General features: G+C 36.2%; 1 long non-coding RNA gene across 1 annotated transcript; it reads right to left on the bottom strand.

The window, feature by feature from the left end:
* Positions 1 to 5,065: 5,065 nt before the first annotated feature.
* On the bottom strand, positions 5,066 to 9,587 carry LOC142173289 (uncharacterized). The gene is made up of 2 exons (XR_012702940.1): positions 9,373 to 9,587; positions 5,066 to 5,309 (listed from the first exon to the last, which is right to left on the bottom strand). It is a non-coding gene; the product is annotated as an uncharacterized LOC142173289 (long non-coding RNA).
* Between the last annotated feature and the right edge of the window lie 3,799 nt (positions 9,588 to 13,386).

Raw genomic sequence — 13,386 nt, 5'->3', positions numbered from 1 at the left:
AGTAGCCTCATATGCTGTGGAGAACAAAGTGCAACTAACAATTAGGCCTAATAAAAAGGATAGGGTTAGAGTTAAGTGTAAAGGAGCCAAGTGTAACTGGGAATTGTATGCAAGCAATTATGGAGATTCATGTGACTTTACTGTGAAGAAGTACCATCCAGCTCATAAGTGCAACACCAAAAATAAGAACAAATTATGTACTTCTAAGTACATTGCCAATAAGTATAAAGATAAGATTATTTTCCAGCCAAATATTAAGTTGTGGGAGATTCAGAATTTGGTCAGGGATAAGTTAGGTTTGTATGTTGGAAGGACTGTTTGTTACAGGGCTAAGTGTAGGGTGATAAGTCAATTCATGGGTGACTGGAGGATGGACTGGATCAGAAAAGATAGTGAGACTATTCCTTGCAAGAATCTGTTTGTCTATTTCTATCTATGTTTAGATGCTTTGAAAAGAGGATGGTTAGAAGGGTGCAAAAGGATTATAGGATTTGATGGCTATTTTCTAAAGGGAATCTGCAAGGGTAAGTTACTTGTTGCAGTTGGTAGAAATGGGAACAATCAAATATTTCCTATTGCATGGATTGTAGTTGATCAATAGGCAAAACACTCCTGGAGCTGGTTCATCACATATTTGATTGCAGATTTACAGTTGGGAGATGGTGTTGGCTTAGCTGTTATGTCAAATATGCAAAAAGTAAAGTTACAATCAACTTTTAATTTTTCTTTTTCCTGCTTTATATATACTGTCCACTAACAATTATTACTATTTTTTTTGTAGGGACTAGTACCAACTATAAGGGAATTACTACCAATGGCAGAACACAGAATGTGTGCTATACACATTTGGTCTAACTGGTCCAAGAACTGGAGAGGTGAAGAAAGGAGGAAACAATTCTGGAGATGTGCCAAAGCATCTTATGAAGTAAAATTCAAGGAAGAACTGGAAGCAATGAATAAGCTTGGTTATAAGATATGTGAAGACTTGTTGAAGTATGATAAAGAGTATTGGTGTAGGGCATACTTTAGAGAAGATTCAAAGTGTGATGTCATTGAGAATAACATGTGTGAAAACTTCAATTCTTGGATAGTAGGTCCTAGGCACAAGTCTGTTATAACTATGTTGGAAGAAATTAGACATAAAATCATGAATAAGACCATTGAAATGAGGAAGTTTGATGAGACTTGGGTTACTGACATTGCACCAATGGCTAGGATGATACTGGAAGAGAACAAAGCCCTTTCTAGGAGGTGTAAGGTTATGTGGAATGCAGAACATGGGTTTGAAGTTGATGAAGGTGTGTACAGATTCATTGTTGATTTTAGGACCATGACATGTACTTGTAGATCATGGATGTTGAGGGGCATTCCATGTCAACATGCAGTATGTGCATTCTATGATAGAGAAATGGACCCAATGATTATGTTGCCCACTGGTATAGGAAGGAAACTTTTCTTAAAGCTTACCAGCATTTCATTCAACCAATTCCCAAAATGAAGATGTGGTCGGATTCAACAAATCCATCCATAGAGCCTCCTGAACCTAAACATATGCCAGGTAGACCAAAGAGATGTAGGAGAAAAGCCAAAGATGAACCAAGAAAAAAGTATGGTAAACTATCAAAGAAAGGGGTAAAGATGACTTGTTCAAACTGCCAACAAACAGGACACAACAAATTTGGATGCATGAAAGGGGTAAGTTCTGATATTTGTAATTTTGTCTTTTACATTCTTTTTTTGCAATTCTGATATTCTTTTCTTTTACTTCTGTCAGCATGTTCCAAGAAGTGCTACTCAACAAAGTCAAAATATGCCACCACCTCCACCAAAATCATCTCAGGAAATACCATCTCAACAAAGCAATCCATCCTCTATATGTGAGGATACAAGTGTTGTCAAAAGACAAAGCAACAACCAATCAATTGGGATTGGTAGAGGAAGAGGAAGAGGAAGAGGCCATAGACTATGTAGGGGAAAAGGAAGAGGAACTACACTAGGAGGAGGCTCGGCTAATGAAGCAACCATTGGACATAAAAGGCCAATGCATACTGATTTTGGGATTTTCACTGACACTATGACTGGAACTACTATCCTGAATGTAAGGGTGTATAATTTATTATAATGCAGTTTTGTGGGCTGGAATTATTCTATTTTTTACTAATTCATTGTATTTTACAGCCTGGTATATCAGCTGGGACATTCAAGGATATATCTGCAACTAACATAGACATTGGATTTAAGCTCCCCATATTGAAGTATAAAGGAAGAAATGCAATGACAAGGTCACAACTTCAGCAAATGAGTGCAGCAAGGAAAAAAGGTTCTTCAAGTCAAACAAGTTCAGCTGCATCTACACTGTGAAGCAGACCAATTTTTAGTTATGTTATCTAAGATGTCACTACCAGTTTTTTGTTTGGGCAGTTATGCTCTATTAGAGTTTACTAGTTTGGGCAGTTATATGTTTGGGAAAATAATACTCTATTTTTTGTAATTTGTAGGCCAAAATAATGCTCTATTTTTTAGCTTGGATGTAATGCTAGTCCATCACATTATGCAATGGAATATTTAGGCAGTTATGTTTTCAATTCATGAATATGAATTTGTATTTCATTCATAACACATTATAGAAGTGCAGTTGAACTTAAATTTGCATTAAAAATTGATCATTTCCATTTCATTCATAACAAGATAGTGTACATTAACAAAAGGCCAAATTCCTAGTACCTACTTCCAACATACTACATTTTTCTTGAACTAATAGCAGCAACTACAACACTATTAGCACCAGCATATCATAAAAATACTACATTATTCTTCAAACTACCAGCATTACCAAAGCCAAATCCATAGAAATAATACCACCACCACAACAAATAACCACTTCAACCGCGCAACAGTTTTCTCAGCTCTTTCGACTCTCTTCAACAGACCCCGTATAACCCTCTTAGCTTGGTCAGGAATTTCATCATCATGCCATCTGAAATATTTGCAGCCACCTCGACCCTACAAAATTCAAAAAGAAATGCGGCCAAAAATAATTAAAAACAGATTTCTTTATTAAGAAATTCAAGGGTCTAACAAAAACAATACGACCGACTTACCAATTTACAACCATAAAATCGGCGACTTGGATTTGCAGATGACCATGATATAGTCAGAGGCGCATTAAATCCACAGTGGCAAATTTCCATTCCATTGCGAGAAGTTGTTGATTTTTGTGATATGGAACTGATAAACGAGAAAGATGAGGAAGATATCAGATCACGATTCAAGCTTGGGCACCTAAGCTTCAATAGAAAGGGAAATGGCGAATTTGCAAGGGAAGAAGACGAAAGAGGAATTAAGGCATTCTTGAGAGAAAAAATAGAAAAATCGGGTGTTTTAAAGTGGGTCTAACGAGTGTGTTTTATTTTTATCATTGGAATATCCACCTAAGCAAATATTAATAACATTCACGCGCTTATCATGTGTGGACATAACGTTCCTTTGGCCGGACATGCGTTGTGTTTAAATGGTATACACCAAAATAGAATTAAAATGTTCAATAGGAAAAGCGCTAAATTAAGGTGTCAAAATAAAAACTGGAGCCAAGTTTAAGAGACCGTCTATATATTTGCCCTATTGTTTTCTTTGATAAGCTAAACTCTGACAACTGTATCGATATGCCGAAATTTAATGCAAATAATCTCCAAAAAATTGGCCAATACATTTCACTTATGCTCAAATAAAAGAAAGAAATAAGCTCAATCATATGAGTAGCAAATGACTAAAAATTTCATTAGTTATTGAGAACATACACGGTTATGAAGTAATACAATTGATACAATTTCTATCACCACTATAAAATAAAATATGGACTTATACTGAAATATTCTTATATCATCTCAGCATTATCTTACTATAGGTACTAAATTTTTTATAAACTTTCTTTTTATTACTCATCACAAAAAGGAGGGAAAAATGAGAAGGCAAAAGAACCTATATTTTCACTTCATAACATTACAAGTACCAAACTGAAGTTTCATAAACTAGATACTCAAAGAAACCAAATAGTTATTTGTTCAGAGTACAAATTCTTCAAGATTGCCACATAGTACATTCTTTAAATCTAGAGATGTTCAGGGAATTGTTACTGCTCAAGACTAATATACATACCTCACTCATCGAACTCCTTTGTACTTCTCTTTGGTGAATAATCAGTCTATACCAAAGTCCAAAAATAAAAATAATTTAGATTTCAACTTACATAGGAGAAGATGTAATCAAACAAAAAATGTCCTTTATGATATAGTAAGCTTAAAATTGTACTTAATCTTGAAACTTCCGGTTAGAAGTTAATCAATTTAAAATTTGAATGCTTGATAAACCAAGTAACATCAATGACTATTCTGTATTATTCTGTTCTGCAAGAGCGCTACATGCATGAAATGCACCCAGTCTACGTATTATGTTTTTCTTTCTCAAATTTTTAGTTTGTTCTTATTATCAATTTGCAGCATTTTCTCACTGATAAGTGCATCAAGTTGTAACACATTACATTCAATTTGTAAAAATTTATGAACAGAAAAGAATAAAGTTAGACCATGTCACAGTTATCAAATACATTCCACAACAATCATACTAAACCATCCTTTTTTTGTTTGTCGTCAATCTTAGTACATAGACTCACAGAATATAAAATATCTCATTACAATATTACAATGTGTTGTATAGTTATTGTGTTGTAAGTCACAAATAAAACTTAATAGCAAAGAATAGTACAATTTTATGAAGTACTTAATTCGAAAGTGTAAATAGTATATGCTAGCGTTTAAAAAAATTATGCAATCTATGTATCAAATAGAAATAACAGTAAGTAAATAAACAACATCAACCGCTTTTCTAGTGTATTTCAGGAGCGAATAAAGTTAAACTCCCAACTGCTTATTTCAATAAAATGCGTGCAGAGATTTAGGTTTTACCATGTCACAACCCAAACTCTAACCATGATCGTGATGGCGCCTCCCAAAATATTACTACTAAATCGATTATAAGAATTTAATAAAATATTTTAACATTTGAATTTCTCATAAACTAAATCAACTTTAAATATAATTTTTGAAATACGGAAACGAGCCCCAAACATCGGGGTATCACTAAGTTATGAGCGTCTAAATCTATGAACTAAGAAATGAAATTGTCTAACTGTCAATACAATCCAAAAGAAAAAATGATAAAAGGAGTAACAAGGTCCTGCGGACGCTAGCATCTACCTTGCAATATCTACAGATAGCCGGCCTGAACTCAACGATTGCCGTTCTCTAACTCACCTGAATTTGCACATAAAGTACAGGGTGTAGCATGAGTACAACCACCTCAGCAAGTAACAAAAATAACTAAGAAACTGAGCAATAGTGACGAGCTAAGTAAAACAATCTAATTATTTATTTTCACAATTTAAAAATAAACAGAATTAAACAGGTAAATTCCATAACTTAGTAAATGCCACAAGAAAGTTTAACAAATAAATGCAGCAATAACACAAATAAATACAACCTCACAGCAGTGTCACTCTATCACTCATCACTCGTACTCAGCACTCAATACTCAAAACACTCAACACTCTGCGCTCACTGGGGGTGTGTACAGACTTCGGAGGGGCTCCCAAAGCCCAAATGCTAAGCACAGACAACTCACGTGCCATCATATCAATACTTGGATCCGCACGGTCAACTCACTTGCTACGCGGATAACTCACACACTATGGTATCAATACCTGGACCCGCACGATCAACTCACGTGCTACGTGGACAACTCGCGCGCTATGGTATTAATATCCTCATAACCAGGCCCTCGGCCTCACTCAATCGTGTACCTCACTAGCCTCACCATCATCAACAATAAGGGAACACAACCCACATCAAGTATCACCGCGTAATAGCAATTAATAGAGACTGAGATAAGCATGTACAATAATTTTTATGAATGAGTACAAATAATGTGAGCATGAATAAAGCCTAATCATGATCTCTAACATGAAGGCAAACAAGTTCAACAACAAATAAACACGTAACCACAGATAATAGCCATTAGGCCTCATAGCCTCATGGGACGGACCAAGTTTTAATCCCTCGCGGTGCACACCCACACGCTCGTCACCTAGCATGGGTATCACTTTCAAACAATCGCGTGATGTCAAATCTCCGGGTTTATACCCTCAAAGCCAGAGTTTAAACTGTTACTTACCTTAACAGCGTAAAAATCCTATTCCGGGATGCCCTCGTCTTTGGACTCGGTCTCCAAATGCTCTGAATCTATTCACAATTAATTTAATTCAGCTCACAAAAATTATAGGAATTAATTCCATATCAAAATACTAATATTTTCCAAAAATTCGAAATTACGCCCCAAAAATCACCCGTGGGACCCATGTCTTGGAATCCGATAAAACTCACAAAATCCGAACTCCCATCCAACCACGAGTCCAACCATACCAAAATTACTCAAATCCGACCACAACTCAGCCTTCAAATTCTCAATTAAAGTCTGAAGTTTTCTACTATTTTCAACCCAAAACACTAATTTATTGATAAAAACAATAATAGATTCATGTAATTTAACCAAAATCGAGTTAAAATAACTTACCCCGTTGTTTCCTCTGAAAATCACCCAAAATCGCCTCAAATCCGAGCTCCAAATCGTCAAAAACTGAAAATGGGACTAAGTCCCATTTTTAGAACTTAAACTCACTGCCCAAGCTTTTCTTCTTCGCGAACGCAGTCAGTGCCTCGCGTTCACAAAGCACAAAATATCTCCCATCCAAATTCCTCCTTCGCGAACGCGACATCACCCTCGCGTTCGCGAAGCACAAAAATGCCTCTGCCTCAATACCTTCTACGCGAACGCGTTCAACCCCTCGCGAATGCGATGCTTCATTCCCTCTCACTACGCGAACGCAACACCCCCTACGCGAACGCGTAGACCAATTGCCTGGGGTCCTCAGCTGCTACCTCTCTTCTTCGCGAACGTGTAACACCTCTCGCGTTCGCGATGCTCATCTAGTCCACCCTTCGCGAACGCGTGCTTCTCTTCGCGAACACGAAGAGCAAATATTGCCAGCCTCTCAGTTCCACTTCGCGAACACGAGGCTCCACTCGCAAACGCGATGAAGAAAACCAGATGGTGCATCAGAAAAATTTCAGCAGAGTTCCAAGTCCAAAATCCAACCCGATAATCATCTGAAACTCACCCGAGCCCCTCGGGACTTCGACCAAATATACCAACAAGTCCTAAAATATCATACGGATTTAGTCAAATCCTCAAATCACCTCAAACAATGCTAAAACCATGAATTACACCTCAATTCAAGCCTAATGAACTTTGAAATTTCTAATTTTTACAAACGACTCCGGAACCTACCAAATCACGTCCGATTGACCTCAAATTTTGCACACAAGTCATAAATGACATACAGAGGTATTTCAATTTTCAGAATCGGATTCCGACCCCGATATAAAAAAGTCAACCCCCGGTCAAACTTTTCAAAAAATTAAACTTTCGGCATTTCAAGCCTAATTCCTCTACGGACTTCCAAATAATATTCTGGACACACTTCTAAGTCCAAAATCACCATACGAAGCTAACAGAACCATCAAAATTCAAATTCGAGGTCGTTTACATATAGATCCATATCCGATCCACTTTTCTAACTTAAATTTTCAATTGTGAGACTAAGTGTCTCATTTCACTCCGATTTCCTTCCGGACCTGAATCAACTAACCCGATAAGTCATAAATCAATTGCAAGACATAAATTGAGCAGTAAATAGGGGAACGAGGTTATAATATTCAAAATAACTGGTCGGATCGTTACATACCATCATAAAGATAAACATAAAAACGTAGAAAATAAATGCTGAGGGATCTTAGAAAGGGTATCAAGGTAGATCGTTGATAGCCTTTCTGAAAAGAGACAAAGGAGGAGCGTTGAGTCTTCCATGACCATGGAAATTAAATTATTTTCAATCTTTTGTGTACAAAATCGTTTCAATGAGATAAATTCTAAGTGGGAATGAATCTTAAACATTCCTAAAAGATCGGCAAAGTCAAGAAGTTTAAAAGAATATAGAGAAAAAAGATATGATATCAAATGATTGTCTTTATCAGTGTTGTCAAAGGCGACAAGTTTTAAAAGGTACTCAGGTCAATCGGATTGGTCAATCGGATTTAAGAGCAAGTGCAATAAAAGTATGGACTTCATTAAAAAAGATGCAATAAAAAATAAAATAAAAATAAATCTACATTGCAAAAAAAATGGGACTTCATATGTATTCCTTGACAATTAATATCTCTTTTCCGATTATGTCTATTGTTTAGTACCGCTCGATTCAAAATAGGACGTAATACAACTACTAATTTTCCAACGGACTAAACTTTAAGCCAAATAAAACTTTATAGAGGTATTATGTGTATATTAATTTTTTTTTTGATAATGTACATGTATAGTAATATTAGTGGTACCTTATCAAGAGTTACTCATTCTTTAACAAACGGTAGTTGATTTCCTGCATTTTTAGCAAGAAAAATTCTAGTTCTTCAGCTAAGATCAGTGTCAACCACGTCCACGTGAAGGTACTAAAAAAAATAGAAAAGAATATTCCTCCATCAAGGGATAACTCAAGTCATTAGGCTGCTCTTTACATCAGATTTATATAAAAATCAGTGAACTAATAGACTTATACTAAAGTTTAAAATTTAAATAGAAAATACTCTTCATTTGTAATAAAAGTGCTTTTAATGCTGAGAAATATAAAACATATTTCTCAAGTACCATGTAAATCAACAAAATATTATAGAAAGCAGAAAGTCTTTTAAAACTCCACATAATTAGTCAAATGGACAATTCTAGTAAAATGTGGTCTTATATAAACAAACCAACGATGCATTAGAACCAAAGAGCCTTGATCCTATCATCAATTGCTAATGCATCCCATTGAACGAACAAATCATGTATAAGAGGTCATCCTTTAAAGGACTGATTTAACCTTGCAGACTGTAGCATACTTTACCGCCGTAAAAGGTATATTTTCATATCTATCATTTAAGAACTAAGCTGTAGGGTGATTTTTATTTACTTGTATCATTTAATCAGTGAAATTCTCCAGCAAATCAGAGATCAATAGTTTCATCATACCGATAAAGCATAGAAAATAACATAGGACACACAGATGACAGAACAAACAATAGTGAGATCCAAAGGAAGAAAATGAATGCCGAAGAACATTAAAGAGAGAGTCAGACAGTATAATAAAGAAAATAGCATGAATTAGCCATGAAAATAAAAAATTTGAAGAAAATCTGAAGAAGATTAAGGCAAAATGATACAAATACTAACCTGAAATTACCACACCCAAATGAAACGATGATGAGAACTCAAAGAGCCATCCATGTTTATTGAAGGAATCATATTTAATTTCTTTGTTGTTGGTTGGAATTAACAAGAGGGATGAAAGAATAAAACTTCTAGAATTATGTTTGAGTGTTGGTATTAGAATGAAAGTGAAATCGGCACTGAGTGAACACGTACAATACATTTTATGACATGTGTTAAATGACTCTTTTACCCTTGGTCGACCATCTTTCCTTTTCTATATAATAGAAAAGATAAATCTATTATCAGCAGATTTATTGATACTTCACTGTACATATTATGGACTAATCTGATATCTGACTAAAGTTTCAAACGAAAGGATGGGTTTTCGCCAAATTCCTCTGTTGGTATTAATGGATTATGTTTTAATAAACTTAAATTTAATATTAATTCTGCAACTTAATTAGTGATCAAAATTAGTAGAATAATTTGCGCTAAGCTTTGTAACCTGTTGATTAGTTAAACTAAAAGAGTACTAGGATAGCACAAATCGTTACACAGGCACAAATCGTTACACAAATCGTCCTTGGCCGTAATTATGGCACCGAGTTTCTTCAAAGAAGGACAACCCTTGTAGCCATGACTAGTGTCCTTGCAGATGTAACAACCCTTGCGGGGACCAGCTTCCGTCCTCCTTTGGTTGTACTGGTCGCGCCAGTGCACCTTGTTGCCTTGTTCTCTGGAATCGCGATCAGGGGCAGCAACTTGCTTTCCCTTGTCCCGATATCCATGGTCTCCATCCGGTTGGAAGTTGGTGTCCCTTGCCTTTGTGGCTTCTGTCCTATAATCATTTAAGGACTCAACCACCGCAATAGCTTCATCGACGTCTTGGACTTGACGTCGCTGCAATTCCTGTCTTGCCCAGTCTTGAAGGCCATCAATGAAAGTGAATAGCAAGTCATCGCTTGCAAGGTTCGGAATCTGCAGGATGAGTTTAGTGAAATCCTTCATGTACTCACTTATGGAAGTTGTTTACCTGAGCTCTCTCAACTTCCTACGTGCCTCATTGACAACATTTAGGGGGTAGAACTGGCGCTTCAGTTCGAACTTGAACTGTTCTCAGCTCTTGATGGAGCAAATTCCCTTCTCCATGTCGGCTTTCTTCCTTCCCCACATTTGCCTCATCAACGATGCAAAGGTACTCAAAGTAGTCTTCCATCTTCCAGATGAAGTTCTCTACATCTTGAGCATTTCGTTCGCCCCTAAACTCCTTCGGTTTTGGGCCCTCGATTTTGGTCTCACGCACTATCACATGACCAGTGCCACCGGCTAACTCTACTGCCTTTAGTTATTGTCTTAGGGCTTCGATTTCCCCGTGTAACGTTGATACAACCTCGGTCAGCTTAAGCTTAAGGTTGGTCAGTCCTTCCGTGTGCTCAAAAATCGCTTGATCTATCGTCTCTTTGACTTCATCAAGTCTATCTAGAGTAGTAGACTCAAGCGAGCGAAAGTTCTGTTCAACTTCTCCTATGTGCTGGTTTAAAGCATCTAAACTAGCTTCGGTGAGACCCATTCTTACGCTTAAGAGATTTGAGGCAGACCTGTTGTGGGGGCAGCTTAAGAACTGGCGCCCCAATTGTTAAGGCTATGACGGGATCTCGCGCTTTGATTGTTCCTCTCTTCTTTGGTTTCTGCCGTTTTATTGGTGACTCGTCTCTTCCACGAATGTTATCTAAATTGACGTTATCTCCATCAGTTGCCATGGTCGATTAACCTTGCTCTGATACCAGTTGTCACGGAACTATTTTTCTGAGGGTTCGGTGAGGGCAGCGAAGTTAGCCTGACTGCTACTTAGCTTCAGCCCTTAGACAATAAACAGCACAATCGTGCTAAGCAATGGGAATCACACGAAACAAGAAAAAAGTTATGAAAGAAAGAGACTCAGATTTGGGAGGCAAGTGCCCTTTGCTCTCATACCCTAAACTACAGTGATATTTTTAGACTTTCAAACTTTATTACTTGCACTCAAATTAAATGTCATTGTAACTCTTTTTCAACATTCTATGATCAAGCTTCTAGTATTTGAATTAGTTACATCGATTACTAAATTTGACGCGCTGATTTTTTCCTATGTTTTAATTATCATAAGAATCAGTCGTTATCCTTTATAGGAAGAAGTCAACTCTTTCCACGGCCAGAGAGCATCACTATAATTACTTGTGTAAATTTTAGCTTTCTTGAGAATTTTGCCCAAATTGTTTGTCAGATTCCCATGCACCCATTTATTACTTTGTTTTCAGTTCTTCTCCGGACTTTCAACCTTTATTATAGCCTGTTTGACCAAGTTTTTTGGGAGGCCAAAAGTGCTTTTGGCCAAAAATTGAGGTGTTTGGCCAAGTTTTTAGAAGAAAAAAGTGCTTTTAAGGAGAAGCAAAAGCAGTTTTTGAGAAGCAGGAAAATGTAACTTCTCTCCGAAAGCACTTTTCTGAGAAGTACTTTTGAGAAAAATACAATTAGATGCAGTTTTATAAAGCTTGACCAAACACTAATTACTGCTCAAAAGTACTTTTTAAATTAATTAGCCAAACACAAACTGATTCTCACCAAAAATATTTTTTGAAAAGTACTTTTAAAAAACACTGCTCAAATAAATAGATTTTAGAAGTTTACTATTACTTGCACTCAAATAATAATTAGATGCCATTGTAACTCTTTTGCGAAAACTCTGAAAAGGAACAGTAGAGAAACAGTGAGTGTGGGCCGAGTGGCAAAGACTAAGACCACTGTCTTACGCCACGCCCCAACAAAAGTCTAATCAAAGTGGGCTGAGTGACTCTTTGTCATTTTGCTGCTTCACTATCACGCCAAAATTAACTTATTCAATCTTGATTATATTTTCGGAAAATAGCATCTTGGTAATCAACACACAAGAGTATCTTTGCAGTTTTGTAGGAAACAAAGGCCAGTCTATGAAATTATCATTAATATTTCATAAGATTTGACTTGAAAAGAATATGATAAAGATACTACTGGTGTTTATCAACGTGGCCATTTAGGTTCGCTGATACACCATTTTATCATACCATCTTGATTATGATATGTGACATTCCTATGCAAAAAACAGTGCCTGTTCACCTAATGATGGCGGTGGAAATTTTTTAGTGAGGAAAACAACGCATGTGTTACAGCCAACTCATTGGTATGTACTTACATTAGACGTGGTTCTTTTGGACTCAAAGAATCAAAATATGTGAGAAAACAATATAGTGACCAAAATATATATAACGACCTTTTAAAGGGCGCTATACCTTAACGGCCGTTTGTCCGTTAAAGTATAGCGTCCTTTTAAAAGACGCTATAGTTGAACGTGAAAAGAGCCGGAAGATATAACGCCTTTTATTAAGACGTTATACTATAGCGTCTTAATAAAAGGCGCTATACCCACATAAAAACCCACCCCCTTCCCTTCCCCACCAAACCAGAAACTTCCCCCCCCCCCCCCCAAAAAAAAACAAAAAAATAGCGGTCCCCCATTGTCAACGAAAAAAGCTCGAGTAGAGCCCACCGGTCCCACAAAAAGTATAGATTCTCGGTCCCACATCCTAACTAAGGCGTATTCTAGTAGTGGGTTGCTCGTTTCGGCTCCAAATCACCAAATCTTCAACTTTTCAAAAACTTTAAATCGAGGTATTCCGACTTAGTTTTTATTAAAACTCAAATAAAAAATACATATTAGTTGTTTTTAATGTGCTCTATATTTTTTTTGTGATTGTTTTGCGATTTAACTAATTTGTTATTTTTTATCCGGACTATAGTATTAGTTTGCTAAAAAAATAATAAAATAGAAAAATTATTAATAGTTGTTAAAAAAAAATTTAATTAGTTACTTTTTACTGTGGTATATGTATTTTTGTGATTATTTTTTTTATTAAATTAATATGTTATTGTTATCCGCTTTAGATTATTTATTTGCTAAAAGACTAGTCAAATAGATAAATTGTTAGTTTAGTTCCCTGTAGTGGTATCTTGTGGCCTAAT

Source organism: Nicotiana tabacum, chromosome 19, assembly GCF_000715075.1.
Source record: "Nicotiana tabacum cultivar K326 chromosome 19, ASM71507v2, whole genome shotgun sequence".
In the NCBI taxonomy this organism is placed as follows: Eukaryota; Viridiplantae; Streptophyta; class Magnoliopsida; order Solanales; family Solanaceae; genus Nicotiana; species Nicotiana tabacum.
Note: the sequence above shows the minus strand (reverse complement) of the source record. Positions and strands in the feature narration are given on the sequence as shown.